Source organism: Moschus berezovskii, chromosome 15, assembly GCF_049115385.1.
Source record: "Moschus berezovskii isolate FMDL1 chromosome 15, NW_MosBer_1.0, whole genome shotgun sequence".
Classification (NCBI taxonomy): domain Eukaryota; kingdom Metazoa; phylum Chordata; class Mammalia; order Artiodactyla; family Moschidae; genus Moschus; species Moschus berezovskii.
This window is the reverse complement of record NC_142474.1, coordinates 74,602,183-74,620,721: the sequence shown is the minus strand read 5'-3', so window position 1 is coordinate 74,620,721 and position 18,539 is coordinate 74,602,183. Positions and strand designations below refer to the sequence as shown.

At 42.3% G+C, this 18,539-nt stretch overlaps 1 protein-coding gene and 1 pseudogene across 2 annotated transcripts in view; both read left to right on the top strand.

Moving 5' to 3' along the window:
* The window catches only part of LOC148775483 (ankyrin repeat domain-containing protein 26-like), a 131,835-nt gene extending 126,880 nt beyond the window's left edge, over nucleotides 1–4,955 (top strand). The window contains exon 53 of one of the 2 annotated variants that reach the window (XM_088844212.1): nucleotides 3,025–4,955. The gene's annotated coding sequence lies outside the window, so the exon portion shown is untranslated. The remainder of the gene's footprint in view (nucleotides 1–3,024) is intronic. The other variant, XM_088844213.1, reaches the window with a different exon arrangement.
* Nucleotides 1,231–18,539, top strand: part of LOC148775481 (ankyrin repeat domain-containing protein 26-like) — a 221,217-nt pseudogene continuing 203,908 nt past the window's right edge.

Genomic DNA, 18,539 nt, shown 5'->3' with positions numbered 1-18,539 from the left:
GAAAACACAGAAAGGTGAGAAAATTATACACAAGAAAACAATGTACCAGCAAGATTTCATTCTGGAGGTGTTTAGCAAGAAGGAGTCTCACAAGTGTTAGTTTCCAAACTATGTCCCATAGAAGGGGAGGGTCCCACAGGGGTCACTGCAGGGCTGAGGAACAGAGAAGTCACAGCTGCATGGGCTCTGGCCACTCCTTTAGCTAAATGACTCTACACTTGTCTCTTTTATATAATACAGTTCCATGCAGAAGTTTTTTTTAAAAGAAAGTTGGTCTTTGGAAAAAAAAAATTTTTTTAAAGTATGAGACTCATTGATTTACTCAAAGTTCCTAATTCTACAAAAGAAGTAACAAGGCAGAGTCCTATGCCAGCTACTTCCTCAGATTAAGAAAACACATATAGGTTTTTAACTATCACATAAAGAAAATGAATATGTAAAACCTTGTTACACAGTTCAGGCCCGCCCTCGCAGAGGCCCGGCCTGAGCTCTCCGCACGGGGCCTGCGCCCTGTTCCGCGAGGAGGCCGTGGAGCCGGCCCGGGAGCTGCCCTGCGCGGCCGAGGGGAGGCTGCCTGAGGCGGGCCGCCTTGAGCGAGGGCGCGGGCGGGCGCCGCCCGGGGCCGCTACTCTGGGGCTGCACGGCCGCGAGCGGGACGGCGGCTGTGCCTGTGGCTCCACTCGGTGGCTGCGCGCAGGTCGGTTTCGGCGGCCTCCCACGCGCGGGGGTCGCCGCCACTTTCTCAGCGCCCCCCGCTGCCCCGCGTCCTCGAAGCCTCTGCGCGCGCGGGCTGCGCGGGGGGCGACTCGCCCCGGTGACGCGCGGACAGACCTGGAGACGGGCGGCTGGAGCTCAGCTGCAAAAATTGCCTCGAACCAGAAACGAATAAGGAATGTGGTAGACAGGACAGACTACCCTAGGAGTGCTCTGCTTTCAGAAGGCGGGGAAACCTGGACTTGGCACTGCGGGTTGGATCTGCCCTTTCCAGCCTCCACACACCCCCTCCGTCAGGTCACCATTTGCCTCCCGGGCTGTGCCCCCAACGTACGTGAGCGGCTCTAAGTGGTCTGGCCATCGGAGCCAGCCCGATCCCTGTGGCGCTGCAGGTGGAGCCCCAGGTTTACCAGAGCAGCCGGCCAGACCCAGTGCAAGGAGCCAGCTCTGCGTCCCTGGAAAGCGTGGAGAGTCTCAAGTCTGGTGAAGAAGCCGACAGCACGAAGGAGCCTCAGAATGAATTGTTTGAAGCCCAAGGGAGCAGGTGGAGCAGATGACCAGGGAGCGAGACAAGGCAAGGCAAGACCTGGAGAAAGCTGAGCAGAGGAACCTGCAGTTTGTGAAGGAGACGGATGCCCTGCACTCCGCCCTGGAGCAGCTTGCGGAGGAGAAGGTCAGAGTAGCTCTGAGAGCGTTCCACAAAAGTTTCTGGATCATTTATCAAAGAGGAAAAAATACATTAAGCCGACAAGTAGAAGGTGTGTCTTATGTGCCTTCTTGCCTGAGTGGATCGAGAAACTTTAAGATGGCTAAACTAGAGGAGCCAAGACATGCAGGCATACCAGTAGCTCACATGGATTCTCCTGAGAAATGTCTTAATGTGAGGCCCACAGTCGGAGTCAAAGATTCTGTTCCTAATGAAACAGTCGGAATGAAGGATCCACAAACGTCTAACTCAGGAATCTTACCTGAACATGCAGATTTGTCAGGAGAACTAGACTTGGAAGTGATATTGGAGGAAGAACAAGAAAAACTTGATGGAGGTGAAGGGAACCATTCACAGAGTGAAAACATGTTGCTCCGACAGCAACTGGATGATGCACAAAAGAGAGCCAACAGTAAAGAGAAGACAGTCGTTCGCATCCAAGACCAGTTTCAGCAGATCGTGAGAAAACTTCAGGCTGAGACTGAAAAACGAGCGCTGATGCTGGAGGAAAGAAACAAGGAGTTAGTCAACGAATGGGATCATTTGAAAGAGAATATGTCAGTATGAAAATGAGACAGCAGAAAGAGAAGCAGTGGTGAGATACCTTCAACAAGAAGTGTATGACAGCTTCAAAAAGCAGTCTGCGCTGGAGGCGTCCCTGGACATCATGTCACGTCATTGTGCCAGATTGGAAGCTGAGGCACGGGATTTAAGGAGCAAGTTACCTCAGCCCCCAAGTCAGGTCATCAGATACATTTGACCCATCTGTAGATCCTCGAGAAGACACTCTAAAGGCATCAGATGCAAACTGAGCGTCAGCTGAAAGAAAAGGAAAGAATTATATTTTTTACCTAAAATACTTGGGCTAACTAAGATTAATAAAAAAAAAACAAAAACAAAAAAACAAAACAAAAAAAAAACCTTGTTACACAGTTCAGTAATGCTTGTGGCATTTAATAAATGTTTTAAATTATATGTCTTAAATGCATGAACAAAAATAAATCCATATCAAACTCCTATTTGTAGCAGTCGATATAGTTAATTTGTAAAGCATAAATATTTTTTAAACACAGGACAGGAAACTTGAAAAAGAAAATCTTTAGTTGAATCAAGCAGGTCAAAACTGAAGATATTTGTCTTAAAAGGATGTTCATTTCCTCCAGATAAAACCTGGTTTATTAAAATGAGTCAGCAAAATGAATTATCCACATTTTGAGTTATTTAGGACAAAATGTAAAACACAAATAAGATTTCTCTTTAAAATTTAGCATACTTCTATCCAAGCTCTCATCATTAATTGGTATATACAAACAAAAAGTATGAGTGTAATCTCAACTATAATCTAAATCCGGTCAGAAATTACAGTTGAACTTCATTTCCTCAACCTGAAGTTTCAAGGGGAGGACTTATACTCCTACCCTCCCTCATGATAATCGAGGAGATTTACCTAACAGGTGAGTTTGGGAGAAGGAACTAAGAAGTGCTTGCTTGGTTCCAAATATCTTCTTTGAAAAGATGTATGTGCCCACAGCACCGTGAACTTGAGTCTGTAGTAGGCAGCCTGCCCCTGGGATGGGGATTGAGCATTTGTTTCCTCCTCTTAGGCCTGCGGGAGTAAATGTCTGACTTGCGATGAAGTTTGGAGGCCTGCTGTGACTGCACAGCTAAAGCACGTCCTCCAGTTTCACAGCTCTCAAGTACTAAGACCCAACATAGCTGCAGTGCTGTTGAAGAAACCTGACATCGCTCTTCTATGAGGCAAGAAGCCAAATGAGAAAACAGGCTGAGACTGCACTTCACAAGGGCTCTTTTTATCTGCACCATAACCATCATGAAAACACTATCAAAACCATAAACCCATGTGCTCTGACCAAAATGGATATTTTAATCACAATGATTACACAATGAAAACTAGCTGCAATTTAAAAGACTCCCCATCATTGCTATCTTAGTCATCAATCATCCAGGTGTTGTTGAGATAGAGACAAAAGTGAGCTTCATTTAAAATTTTTTAATGTTTGCTTTAACTACAAATTTAGAAACGTTCTACAATTGTGCAGAAAAATAATTTTTAGAAATTTAAGTAACCAGGCTATAAGTAAAATGGCAATTAAAGACGCACTCTTGTGTAAGAAAACCACAAAAACGTTAACCTAAAACTAGAAATTAGTCTTCTGATATAGTGTTACAAGTGTTACAAGTTTGTCTAATTCATAAAAAGGATTTATCTAGGATTTCTTCAAATACAAAATCATCCATATGTGGTTAGTGTTTAGATGCCAGTCATTCACTTATGCTTAGGGGTAGAAAAACTGCAGTGGGTTCAGCGGAGCTTGGAGATGATCATGAACACTTGGCAAAGTGAAATCAGAGAGGTCAAATATCTGAAAGTATAAGATTTCATTCCTAAAGCCGAATTTAAATGCAGCTTTTCAAGAAATTTAAGAAGTTAATAAGTATCTCTTAAAAATAGAAATCTAGGACAAAAAAAATCATAAAATTTTTTCTCCTTGATTAGCACAGTTAAGTATGGCTTTTACTTAGTGTGCATAAGTCAAATAAACAGCCCAGAAGTTCAAATTAAAAATAAGAATCATATCAGAAATCCTAAACCCAAGGAAAAAAAGACAGTAGAACTAATCTTGATCAAGTAAGTTGAAGGGCGTGGAATTGAGGTAGAAAATCCTACGTTTGCTTTTGGAGAAAGATTCACATTGAACATTGAAGTATTATTGAAATTCCCAATGCAAGGCGGCTCTAGGACTGGCCTCGTGTTAAGAGTGCTCGGTAAAGATCTGTCCTGCTGTTTCTCCACCTCAAGTTTGGTGCTTATCTCTGCCAGGCTCCCATCAGTGCTGGGGAAGATGGAAAACACCAATTTTGTTCATGATTCCCTAAATGATTTCCATTTTTTAAGTTGCCATATAGTAAATGGAACACTGAAAGCACAGAGCAGACCTCCTGTAAACAATGATAGCTATAACCTTGTTCTAAAGAAGTACACGTGCATCTGGGGCTCCTCAAGTAACAAGTCACGGTTGGGAGAAGAGAGAAAGGGCGTCAGAGAGAAAGGGAGGTGGCCTCACAGTGACACCTGCTGCCTCTGGGACACACCTGCCTCCAGGAAACAGTTCAGGGATGAAGAAACACGCCATCCCACAAAGCCACTTTCAAGCATTTACTTTCACCACCCTTGTATACACGTTTCACTTGTGACCTCAGAAAAATTAAGCATTTGGCTCTGAGGAATCACCTAGAGCCACAGTCTTGAGGGGAGGACGAGAAAGTCATTGGCTGAGACTGAAAAGGGCTAAAACTGCCCCAGGAACAATTACAAGCGTCCCCTGCTTTTCCAAAGTTCATTTTATGTTATTTCACTTCTATGAAGGGCCTACATAGGCACCTGTTTTTCATAATAAAAAAAAAAAAAATCTGAAGAGGATTTTTGGTTTCATTTCAAAAGGCAAAATCTCTAAACGGCGTTCAGTGTACGTTTTAGAGAGGCCTCGCGCTCCCCAAGCAGGGAGACCGGCCCCACCGAGCTCCTTCCCCGGGAGCCACAGTCCACGTCCCAGCATCAAGTCTCCACAGCCCTGAACCCTCTCTGAGCACCTGTGCTTCCCGTGTGCATATTCACTTTACACATCTACTAGCACAATGTGTCTTCGCGTCCCTGCTTCTTTGCTTTATGCTGTTTTGGTTTATGAAAGGCGTCCTAGGAGTGCTCTGCTTTCAGATAGTAGGGAAACCTGGACTAGGCACTGGAGCTGCGATCTGCCCTTTCCATCTTCCACACCCCCCGAGTCAGGTCACCATGTTATTTTTAGGCACTTTGTGAATTATCCTGCCATTCACCCCTATATTCATTCCCCCCAATTTCACAACCATGATTTTACATAGTGTAGGAAAACTTACAAGGTATATAAGGTATATAAGGCGGCTCCCCCTTAGTAGTGACTATCTAATTAGCGTTCACTTCCTACTAATTTCAGGAACCTGGCTCTATAAAAATTAGGCTTTAGAGACAAATTAATGAACTAAGTTTATTTTGTAATTCTGTGTTTTGACTGACTTGTCTAGCTTATTTTCCAATGACTTTCTAACTTTTAGTTCTTCTAGGTAGAGTTTCTTACATTTTCCCAACTCTGCTTGAGAAGTTTTCATCTTGGAGAGTTCAGATTCCAACTCTTTAATTCTGAGTTCCATCTGACTTCTTATGGAAGCAATATTATTCTCTCATAACTGCTCCAGATTTTCTTGAGATGCTGCTTGTATCTAAATCAAATTTTAAAAGATATATTTCTTTTGTTAATGATTATAATCTGAATAATTATATTTGTTCCCTTTAGTTTTGAGTCAGTTATTCATAGAGTGATTTTAAATGTGAAAAAAAGAAAAGTGAAACTTTAAAATAATCATGGTCAATGTGAAATGAATTAAATCTGAATTATAATATTAAAGTGGAATCAATGTTATAGTAGTACTATGTAACCTGATAATTCAAAGAATAAGAGGATCAACTTAAAATTTTAAAAACTGAACAAGACAACTTGAGAATAATTCAGAGGATGGTACCAGTTCTAAACCACGATACTTTTTTTTCCTCCTCATGGTCTTGTTTTATACCAATTGGTCTTGTAAGTAAAAGGATCCTCTAGTGAGACACATTCTAAAAGATCAATTTAGTGATAACTGTGATGGAAATGGAAATATTTCTCTCTTCAGGGAGAGACAAGTGCCCCCTTCCTTCCAGAAATCGACGAAACAAACTGTTCTAAGGGAAGCAGAGGAAACACATAAGCTGTATACATCCAAAATGTAATTTACAGTGAGGTGAATTCAAAGATATGACAGATCAACAAATTAACCTGTAAAAACATGTTGATTTCTCTCAATTTCTCTACGAGATCCTGTCTCTCTTTCTTCCATCTCCCATTTATACTGCTCTACTTAACTGTGTTCTATCATATTCATTTCTGTATGACTTTTGAGGGTCACTACTACTTGCTCCAGCTTCTTTTTATTCTTCTCTAGTTTTTCACATTTCTTTTGCATCCAGAAATGTGAAAAACTAGAGAAGAATAAAAAGAAGAACTTGAATTTTTGCATTCATGTGCAGACATTCTGAACATACAGTTCCCAGCTCTGCTGAAAGATCATCAATCTGCAAGAATAAAACAAACACCATTTGGTAATGAGGGAAGTGGACTGATCCCAGCCTAATACAAACCGAGGATCAATAAATATGATGGTGTCTGTATTGTTGAATGTAGGACCAGGGATCACTCAGAGAATCCAGAAAGAAGTTCAGACCACCAAGAGTCAGAGAATATACTCTTCACTGTCATCATCTTTGTCACACAGCATTTGCACTTGAGTTCACACTCTTATTGTTCTATAATAAAACTTTTTTATCTTTCCTCCATGGAATGAATGCCAGTCACCTCTCAGTAGAACGTCTCTTACTCCTTCCCCCCAACATGTCCCATGGTTTTTAAAGAAGTTTGAGGTATACTGTATTGAGTTTTTTAGGGCAGAGTTAATAAATGTCTCCCAAAAGAAGATTGTGAAAATAAGACTATAATTAATAAATTTTGTAAATATGGATTCTAATCCAATAAACCTTTTTCTGAACTAGAAATAGTTTTTGCTAATTTGCATTGCATTCCAAAGAGAAATGATTCACAAAGCTAAAGATATCCTGTCTCCTGAGAATTTAGTGAGGCGATCCATACATTTTTCTGAACAATGAAAAAAATGCCTCTTTCTTGTAACCCTTTGTTACTTGCCACAGAATAAGAGAACATAGCAAACAAAACAAACAAAAAATATTTGCTGGAATTTCAGTGACACAGAGTTGGAAAGAACTTTCATTTAGACAGAATGATTACTTGGTAAGTTGAGGTGAGTGGAGCTGGTGCTTTTCAAACATGTCTACAAAGTCTTTGACACTTTTCTCATGAAATTCCCTCCCCTTAAATATGTGCTGACCTCAGTAACTGATTCCAGTGGACAGAGTCTGGGGGAACTGCTATGTTATTTATTTCTCAAACTAAATAGCTTCTGACTTTGGCTCCGTGGGAAAAGCCCACTCTTAGCATCAGTCACCATGCTATGAAGCAGCCCAGGACACATACTGAGCACGTCAGTGTCCCCATGGACTGCCCCCACCTAATGACCCATCCAAAAGCCAGCTCCAACTGCCAGACGTGTGCATGAACAAGTCTTCAGATGACTCTGGTCCTCCCCTTCACAACATCCCAGCTGATGAAGACTGGAGAAGAAATGAGCTGGCCTCACTCACTGACTCTTACCGCAACACAGACTTGTGAACAAAGGAAATGCTGTTTTCAGTCACTAGGCTTTGGGTGATCTCTAATGCAATTTGTTAGCAATAAATAACTGGCACAGATACTGATGTTAAACATGGGGTTCAGTGAAGTTAACTCAGTCATACCTGACTCTTTGTGACCCCATGGACTGCATCACACCAGGCTTCCCTGTCCATCATCAACTCCTGGAGCTTGCTCAAACTCATGTCCATCCAGTCAGTGATGCCCAAAATGAGGTATTGCCATTAAAAAAGAACTAAAACACGTGAGAATGCTTTTGAACCTGGATGTAGGGGGGACCTGAATGGATGCAGAGAAAGAAATGAAAACCCAAAGGCCTTCATGACTTTGTAAACAGAAGCCTGATAGCCCTTGAAGAGGCTGCCGGTGACGGCTTCTAGGCAAGAGAAGAAAATGACACTGAAACATGGGGGGCGGAGACTCTTGCTATGAAGCAGCTGAAAGTAAGTAAATGCTTAAAACAATTCCCCTCTGTACTAACTTCACGGGTTTTAAAGATCTCATCTGCTTATGCCAGGGATCAGCAATTCTAACAGACACACTGTAAGAGTCTGTCCCGCAGCTGACACCAAAAAAAGCTCATGAGTTACTATCATTGCAGTCAGGAAAATGCAGTTGGTAACAAATATCTGTTGACCTAATGACCTGGATGATAAGAGAAGGTGCAAAATCCTTAAAGGGTCAGACTCTACAGACGAAGTGACTTCGCATGAGTAAATCTCTAAAGACTCTCAGAGTGTCACTGAATGATGAGTGGTTACAAGGAAAAGGGGTTATCGTTCAAGCCCATAGATATTACCAAAGACACTCCTTTTAATATCTCAAACACAGGGGCAGAGAAAAAGTCAGGCTAATATTGTTGGAAAGGAGGGAGCTGATGGAAGTAGCTAGCATTGCTCAAACTCCAATGCTTCTAGAGACTACTTTCTTTTGTGAAGGGCATTTAGAAATTACATGTGTTCACTCCATAGTTATTCATCAAGGATTAGATCAGAATCTCAAGGGAATAGTTCTAAACATACACGTCCAAGTGTTCCTCGATTTACTCAGTCAAAATCTTCAGGGAACAGCCTAGACTTTTAAATTTTTTTAATAAGTTTTCCCAAATAATTGTGGTTCACCAGCAGAATATAGCTGAGAATTAGTGCAGCAACCACTCCAGTCTCATCTCTTACTCACAAGGCCGATTCCTTCTCTTACATGAGGATTTGAATAGAAAAGAAAAGTAGAAGAGTTGAGTCATAAAATCTGCAATTTTTAAAATTTTCCTGGGTAAACAGTGGTAGAACAGGGACTAGTAAACCCAAAAGGCAACCAGACCTCATTATTTATAAACCCCTTACTTCCTTCCCATCAAGACATTCTAGATGGGACAGCAGAGTCTAGACTCTTATCTGAGTGGATGGTTCTGCCAGAATAGGATAATATATCAGTTAATTATTTGTTCTTCTCTCTTAATTCTCAATTATAATTATCGCCACCTGTTCACTGCCAGTCTCTTTTGCTCAGTGTCTTCTTAAAACTGGCACCTAGGCAAGTTTACAATTCACTCACACTCTTTTTCAAAATAACAGCTGCTACTGCTGCTGCTGCTAAATCACTTCAGTCGTGTCCGACTCTGTGTGACCCCATAGACGGAAGCCCACCAGGCTCCCCTGTCCCTGGGATTCTTCAGGCAAGAACACTGGAGTGGGTTGCCATTTCCTTCTCCAATGTGTGAAAGTGGAAAGTGAAAAGTGCAAGTGAAGTCGCTCAGTCGTGTCCGACCCTTAGCGACCCCACGGACTGCAGCCTACCAGGCTCCTCCATCCATGGGATTTTCTAGGCAAGAGTACTGGAGTGGCTTGCCATTGCCTTCTCTGAAATAACAGCTATTATCCCTGAAAACTGAAAAGCACCTTACAGAAATATATAAACTGAAGGGAATAAAAAGCACAAGCTAAAACTCTTGCGACTTCCGTGGTGGCCCCGTGGCTGGATCTCAGTGCTCCCAGTAAAGGGGGACTGGGTTTGACCCCTGGTCAGGAAACTGGATCCTACGTGCGGAAACTAACCCAGCACAGCCAAACAAATAAATATGAAAATAAATAAATCCTCTTCTTGGCACTTCCAAACGGCCAAAATGCCAGCTTGACTTGCACTTTTCACTTGCTCGCTCCTTTTCCTTTCCTTTCCCCCTCTTAAGACTTGGGCAATGAGAGAGAAATCGTGTTTATATAAATCATTTTTCATAAAATGGGAATTTGTCAACAGCAGCAAGATTTCTATTATGTTGTAAAATGCTTTCATTATGTTTGAATTTTAAGACAAAGTCTACTGAGGCAAATTTTGCTTCACTGGGTTATTTTAGATTGATTACAAAAAAAAAACCTTAAGAGGGGGAAAATATTTGGAAAATGTTTTACATTTAACAAGTGCAGTGTTATCATGAATACCCGTCATAAACACATAAAGGAACGCTTTACTCTCTAATGCTTGAGAAATATGATTCAAAGTGAAATCTTAGACAGTTTGGTTCCTTCAAAATCCTTTCACTCAGGGAAGACTGGAGCTTCCAAACACGGACAACTGACCCCACCTGTGAGATGGAGGGAGTTCCTGGCAGGGCTGCAGAGGCCGAACATCACATGCTTCCTGAAGAAAGAGCAGGAGGGGCAGCTCCCCAGGCACAGCTGAAACCCCACCGAGCAGCTCCCAGGGGCTGAGCGTGGAAGACCCCGAGGTGTACCTGGTGAGCCAAGTGGTCAGCAGCAGAAGTGAACGTCCTCGCTGGGTGTCAAACATGACCTGACCCGCCTAGCCGGATCTCAGAACTGGGGTCTTGGAGGGCTCAGGGCTCCAGGCCTGCTGCCTCCCAGGCCCACTTGCACCGCCCCAGCTCCCCCTGCTGGGCTCTGGGTCTCCTTCCTCCTCTGCCCACCCCCAGCGGGGCACATTCCTTGAGCCCCTATAAACAGCCAGTCCCCACATCACTTCACTACCGCAGGCCTTCATTTCCTGCGGGCTTGGAGCCTACCCCCCACTCCCATGCATGTTCTAATGGGAAAACCTTCCTTCTGGGATAGAAGGGTGGCTGGCAGACAGAGCTCTGCCCTTTCCAGGGGCACCGACCTTTTTCACCCCTGCCCCCTGGCTCGGGTTTGGAACTGTTTCCAAGTTAACAGGGCCTCATGGGCACTATTCAGTTTACCTATTTACATACTGTTGTAAATTAAACACTTGTAGATTAAAAAAATACTTCACAAACACTTGGTAAATAAAGTTAGCTGACCAATACCTTGTTCCTGGCTTCTATATTGGCGTCATAGGAAAGCAGCTTTGCTGCAGGCGATACAATTCTGGCAAAAGACAGCATAGCGGAGGGCGGTGTTGCCACAGACGTCCACGACATTCGGGTCGGCACCACGCTCCAGCAGAAGAGTCGCACACTCCTCCTCTTGGCATTCCACGGCCTGTCAGTGTTGTGCCAAGAAACAGAGTGTAAATTCTAGGAATTCAAAGTAAACAGTCCACAAGCTTCACCAGTTCCCTATATTTCAATGAGATAAATTCATTTTTACTCTCAGTAGTTAAATCACGTCCCCCTCACGTGGATATGGTTTGCTGTGCCATACCTTTATCAGCGCGGTCTTGTTTTCAGCGTCACAGAGGTTCAGCAGGCATTTTCTCTCCAGGAGGAGAGTTACCACCGCTGAATGGCCACTGGCACACGCCACGTGGAGGGCCGTCCCATGAAAGCAAGAGCAGTTTTTAGGAAACTGTAGTGTTACTGTTTCAAAACAAACAGTCGCTCATGTGAAAACATTCAATAGCATGCTACTCCTATCACTCTAAAACAAATATTTTGTTTCCTTCTGGAGAAAGAACAGTATATGTTCGCTTTAGCTCTTCTTACCACAGTAATGAAGGAACAGTCTACTTGAATAGAACGAGCATGGCCTTGAGATTCAGCTCACCTTGGGCTTGAATTTGACCTTGACTCAGTAGCCGTTGCTCAGCCTCTCTGTATCTCAGTTTCCTCATCACCAAAATGGAGAGGGAGTAGCAGTCATCTCACAGGACACCGCTGCGATGCCTCACTGAGATCCATGCACAGGGTTCAGAACCGCTCCTGGCACAGATAACAGCTCAGTAAGTGTTAGGTAATGTTATCATATTTATTACTAGTACTACTAGTTTACAAGGACAACCTCTCAATGAAGTAAAAGGATATGACACCTCCTTTGCAGACATATTGTGAGGATTATAGACAACATTGTACTTCGATGATTCTAATATCCTCATTTTCTCACATTTCAACATCTCTGACATTGGAATGAAATTTATAATTCACAACATCTGTACAACTATAATTAGTAGCATTTTTGTGTGTTCCTTGCTTATTTTTCCTGTTGGTCTCATTATCATAAGGTGTTTTTGCGTAAGGTCGCTGTTTTGGAACCACTGATGATGCATATTATATATTACAGGTACCCAACATAGTGATTCTCAACTGTTATAGATTATACTCCATTTAAAGTTATTATAAGATACTTCCTATATTCCCGATGGTGTACAATATAATATATCCTGGTAGCTTGCAGGATTTTAGTTATTCCACCCTGGGCCCACAGCAGTGAGTCTTAACCACTGGACCGCTAAGGAACTCCCAAGATTCCCTTGACTTCTGGAAGGGCTGAAAGTTTTCAGAAGATATCAATTCTCAAAAAAAATTCAAAGCGACAAATTACTTTTATCTGTACTACATTCCTATTAGTGTCAAAAAGACGAGCCCTGTCTACTAACCCAACTTGCCTATAGGCAAGCTTGATCGACACAGAGTTTTAAATTTTTTTGTGTTGTTAAAATGTTAATTCAACCTCCTGATTTCCTTTTTCTGCTTTGTTTTTTGTGTGTGTGTGTGCTGAAATCCAGGAAACTCCAGAATTCTTGCTTTTGAAGTAATTCTTAGCGAGGTCTCTGGGGTGGGAGGGAGGCTCACAAGGAAGGGGATGTATGTATACTTAGAACTGATTTATGACGTTATACAGCAGAAAACAACACAGCATTGTAAAGCAATTATTCTCCAATTAAAAAAAAAATTAAGGTTAAGAAACAATAGAAATAGAAAAAAAAGAAGGGCTCTGTCAGCAGAAAAAAAATGTGTAAATAGGAATTTGAGTTTTCTTCTGGTACTTTTCTCACTGTGCATATTTAAAATGTTTGATCCACACTCCATCTGAAACTTTTTGGTGAGATAAAAATCTAGTTACTTTCTCTTTTATCAGGTTATTTCTCCATCATCTACACACAATTTATCTTTTCTAACAGAAAATGTCATCAGTATCAAGTTCTAAAGTTTTACATACATTTGGGTGTTTGGGCACTTTCTATTCTGTTCCATTCATTTATCTATCCCCTTTTCAGTTGTTAGTAAATGAATACATTGTGGGCACTTATGGCACATTTTGATACCAAGAAGGGCAAGTCTTAGTCTACCATGTAAAATTTTAACTTTATCACAATTAAAGGCAGCATATGTAACCTAAAAAGTTTAAAATCACGATAAGTTGATTTGGTTTAAGTATAGAAAGACCATACATCCTAAGAAAATGTCTTCCTATTCAAGGACACAGCCAGCTTCCTACTTCAAAGCTGTCTTCCAAGGTCCTTCAGCAAAGAACATATATACCTAAGTGTACATGATATAAAATGGATATTGAATTGTATCTGAAGAATTTTTAATCCAGAAGTTGACCTGTCATGGGAATTATTTTGCTCACTAGGCAGTTTTCTATAATATATAACCTTAAGGTATAAAAATGTGTACATTAAAAATAAGATGCTGACAACATCAGAAATCTGTCCACTGCCATGATCCACAATAGGTGATCCATGAAGAAGTGTCTTCATAAATCACATGAGAAAAAATGTGAGAGCCAGGAGGTTCAGAAGACTTCTTGAAGGCTACAGAACTTGAGAGCTCTTACTCATGAGTACATCATGCTAACCCATGCAAAGAAAAAGTAGGAAGAAGACAGAAAAAACAGATGCTATTCATGTTTCATTTCATTTCTATGACTACTGACATTCAGTTAAATGACTTCAAAACAATCATCAACGTGCCCTATAAGAGGAATCACAAGTGGGTCTGAAACCAGCTAAGGCATTTTGCTGCCTATAAAGTCTTTGGGCTGCTGGATCCCAGGAAGGTGTCTAAGAGCCCTGGAGGGGAGACTCACAGGAGGGACCCCTACCAGACCCTTCCATCCCGCTTACCTGTTCATCTTGTCCCTGTGGTTCATGCCACTCTTCCCGAGCAGCAGAACCTGCAGCACTTTGTCAACATTGCCTACACTGGCAGCTTTGAGGATCGTTCCAAGGTCCTCATCTCGGATGCAGTACCCAGGCTGGAAGTTGATTCTATGACTGCTGTCTCTCACCGGGTTGATGGAGGAGCCAAAGGGCGAGATGCCCTTCTTACTTCTGAAGCCAAAAGTCTTCTTCATCGCAGAGCCTACAAACTCAAACCACACTTCACCTCCCCCTCAGCTCTTCAGAGTCCCCTAAACCCAACACAAGCACTACAGGTAAACCAGAGCAGTTTACAGCTCTGCCGTTTATAGCAGTTTACAGCTCGGCAGTTTATAGCAGTTGCCACAACCTCCCTGCTGGGAAGCTCAACGGTTTAGAATCTTTCATCCCAGAATGATCGTTGGTAAGCAACAGCTGGAAACACACTGCCCGTGTGCACAGGGGCTTGGTGGGCCAGCCTGAGAAGTGTGCATGTCCAAGAATTGCAAGTTCACTTTCTGAAAGAAACAAACAATATCAATAAACCCTTACCTAAATGAAGAAGGAAAGACAAGAAAGTGAAAAAAACACAGAAATCAAAGCGGCGTTAAAACTATATAACTGTCAAAATAACTATACTACCCAAAGCAATCTACAGATTCAGAGCAATTTCTATCCAATTGCCAATGGCATTTTTCATAGAACGAAAAATTTTACAGTGTGGATGGAAACAGAAGACCCCAAATAGCAAAGCCAAAGCAATTGCCAAAGCTATCTGGAGAAAGAAAAGCAAGAGCTGACAGAATCAGGTACCCTGACCTCAGCCTACTCTGCAAGCTTCAGTAATCACAACACTGGTCCCAGTACAAAAACAGAAATATACTGAATGATCAATGGAACAAGACAGAAAGTCCAGAGAGAAACCTACGCACCTATGGTCAATTAACCTAGGATAAAGGAGGCAAGACTGTACAAAGGAGCAGACAGCCTCTTCAATAAGTGGTGCTGAGAAAACTCAACAGCTACGGGTGTAAGAAGGAAATCAGAACACTCCCTAACATCATACACAAAAATAAACTCGAAATGGACTAAAGACCTAAATATAAGGACAGGCCCTATAAAACTCTTAGAGGAGAATACAGGCACGACACTCTCTGACCTAAATTACAGCAGTATCTTTTTCCATTCACCTCTTAGAATAATGAAAATTCAAAACGGAAAGCAGCAAATGGGATCTAATTAAACTTAAAAGCTTTGGAACAGTGCAGGAAATCATAAACAAGACAGACAACCCACATAATGGGCAATACTATTTGCAAATGATGCAACTGACACGGGGGGAATCTCCAACATATTCAAACAGCTCAAAGAGCTCAGTATCAAAAACAAACAACCCCATCACAAAATGAGTGTAGGCTCTAAATAAACATTTCTGTAAGCAACACCCACAGACGACCAAAAAGCACATGAAAGGATGCTCCACATCACTAATTATTAGAGAAATGCAGCAATAATACAGGGAGGTATCATTTCACACCAGTCAGAATAGCCACCATCAAAAAATCTACGAACAATAAATGCTGGAGAGAGCGTGGAGAAAAGGGAGCCCTCCTACACGGCTTGTGGAATGCAACTAGTACACCCACTGTGGAGAACTCGAGGTTTCTTTCAAAACTAACCATAAACTTGCCATGTGATCCAGCAATCCCAGTCCTGGGCATATATCTGGAGAAAGCCATAATTCAAATAGGTACACGCAACCCAATGTTCACTGCAGAACTGCTGACAATAGCCAAGACACAGAAGCAACCTAAGTGTCCATCAACAGAAGAATGGATAAAGAAGATGCAGTGTACACCCACACCCCACACAGAAAATGGAATATAACTCAGCTATAGAAAGAATGAAATAATGCCATTTGCAACAACACAGAAGGAACTCGAAATTCCAATACCAAGTGCAGTAACTCAGAGAAACAAACATCACATCACTTACATGTGGAATCTAACCAAAATAAGCTTATTTACAAAACAGAAACCTACTCACAGATCTCAAAATCAAATTGTGGTTATGAAAGGGCAAACACGAAGGGAGGGATAAATTAGGAGACTGGGGTTAAAACACAGACACTACATTCCAGTAGTGATGTACGGATAAATGAGAGTTGGACCATAAAGAAGGCTGATGGCTGAAGAATCGATTCTTTTAAATGGTGGTGTTGGAGGAGACTCGCAAGAGTCCTTGGACTGCAAAGAGATTAAACCAGCCCATCCTAAAGGAAATCAATCCTGAATATTCATCGGAAGGACCGATGCTGAGGCTGAAGCTCCAACATTTTGGCCACCTGATGGGAAGAGCCGACTCATCAGAGAAGACCCTGATGCTGGGAAAGATTGAAGGCAGGAGGACAAAGGGGACAATGAGGACGAGGTGGTTGGAGAGCATCACTGACTCAATGGACGTGAATTAGAGTTAACTCCACAAGATAGTGGAGGACAGAGGAGTCTGGCGGGCTCAGTCCATTGGTCGCAGAGTCAGACATGACTGAGTGACTAACACTTTCACTTTGAACATGGAAAAGGTAACAGTGTCAGGTTTTAGATATGCCTAAGAAAGTTATGACCAACCTAGATAGCATATTAAAAAGCAAAGACATTAGTTTGCCAACAAAGGTCCGTCTAGTCAAGGCAATGGTTTTTCCCGTGGTCATGTATGGATATGAGAGTTGGACTGTGAAGAAAGCTGATCGCCGAAGAATTGATGCTTTTGAACTGTGGTGCTGGAGAAGACTCTTGAGAGTCCCTTGGACTGCAAGGAGATCCAACCAGTCCATTCTAAAGGAGATCGATCCTGGGTGTTCACTGGAAGGTCTGATGCTAAAGCTGAAACTCCAATACTTTGGCCACCTCATGAGAAGAGTCGACTCACTGGGAAAGACTCTGATGCTGGGAAGGATTGGGGGCAGGAGGAGAAGGGGACGCCAGAGAATGAGATGGCTGGATGGCATCACCGACTCTGTGGACATGAGTTTGAGTGAACTCCGGGAGTTGGTGATGGATAGGGAGGCCTGGCATGCTGGCATGGGGTCGCAAAGAGTCGGTCACGACTGAGCAACTGAACTGAACTGAACTGAAAAGTAAGTTAGGTGCAGACAAAATACTTAGGATCAAAAGTACTTAGATACTACTGCTTAAAAGTAGTATAAATACTACTTAAAATCAGTATTTTTAAAACACCATATAAACTTTCATCATACAAAACTATTTCACTTTAATAAAGACTTTCTCATCATGTTTAATGGGAACAACTAAAATGTCATGAAAACAGTCCAGAAAGGAAATTTTTACTATTTCTCTTTCCAATCATGTATTTTTTCTTCAAAACCTGTACAGATTCTTGTGATGTTTTCAAACATCACAGTGTACACACTGTAGGTCCTGATACAGATTTGACCCATCTGTAGATCCTAGAGGAGACACTCCAAGGACTCAGATGCAAAGTCAGCAGCAGCTGGAAAGAAAAAGGATTACATTCTTTATCTAAAATACCTGAGTTCACTAAGTATTAGTTAAAAATAAAAAAAGAAACAAAGCAAACCTGAGGTATTTCTAAATGTTCTGAAAAATGAAATATTATCTATAGATGACAGGAAACGAAATACAAGATTACAATTACAAAATCTGCCCTTGGTCCCACATGTGGCTGAGTATCACAGCTTCTGGTTTTCTCATTCTTCATTCATTTCTCAGTATGTATGTGCAAAGGTGCTGTGACAAACACTGGAATTACAAGATGAAGGTGACCCAGTCCACCTTGAAAAATGATATCCCATAAACTGGAAAAACAGACAAACAGGCAACTTCCATTCAGAGTCATAAATACTAAGATATAAAAGACGGCACAAGGAACACTCAGAAGGGACCGCCGGCTTTGTGTCAACCCTGCCAGCTTGTTGGCGGAGGTGCTGTGGAAGCAGATACCTGAAGGACAGGAGAAAGCACAGGAGACGGAGGGGAGAAGCACGGACAAAGATCTGCAGTGAGGAAGCGCCCCTGTGGGACCCCACACGGTCTGGCTGGTTAGATGCAGTGCTGAGGGGCAGAGGGGGGTGGTAAAGAGATGAGGCCAACTACTTTGGAAGGACCCAAATTGATGCGGGTGTTTGGAGCTTTTCCTGCGGGCTAGAGATAAACTACTGACAAAATCAATGACTGAGAAATTTTAAGGTCACCCACCAAGTGACAGCGACGCAGAGGTAACTGCCTGAGTCTGGTTTCCTAGCCGTAACGACTACCAGACACTTGACAAGTGATGAGCTCCGTGTTTTCTGAGAACAGTGTCAGGGTGCAGGCGCATAGTTCCACAGGGATGGCAGGAGAGGCAGGACACAGCCAAGAACAAGAGAAATCCATGCTGTCGTGATGACTGCAGCTCTGCAGCATGGTCTGAAGTCAGGCAGGGTGATTCTTCCAGTTCCATCCTTCCTTCTCAAG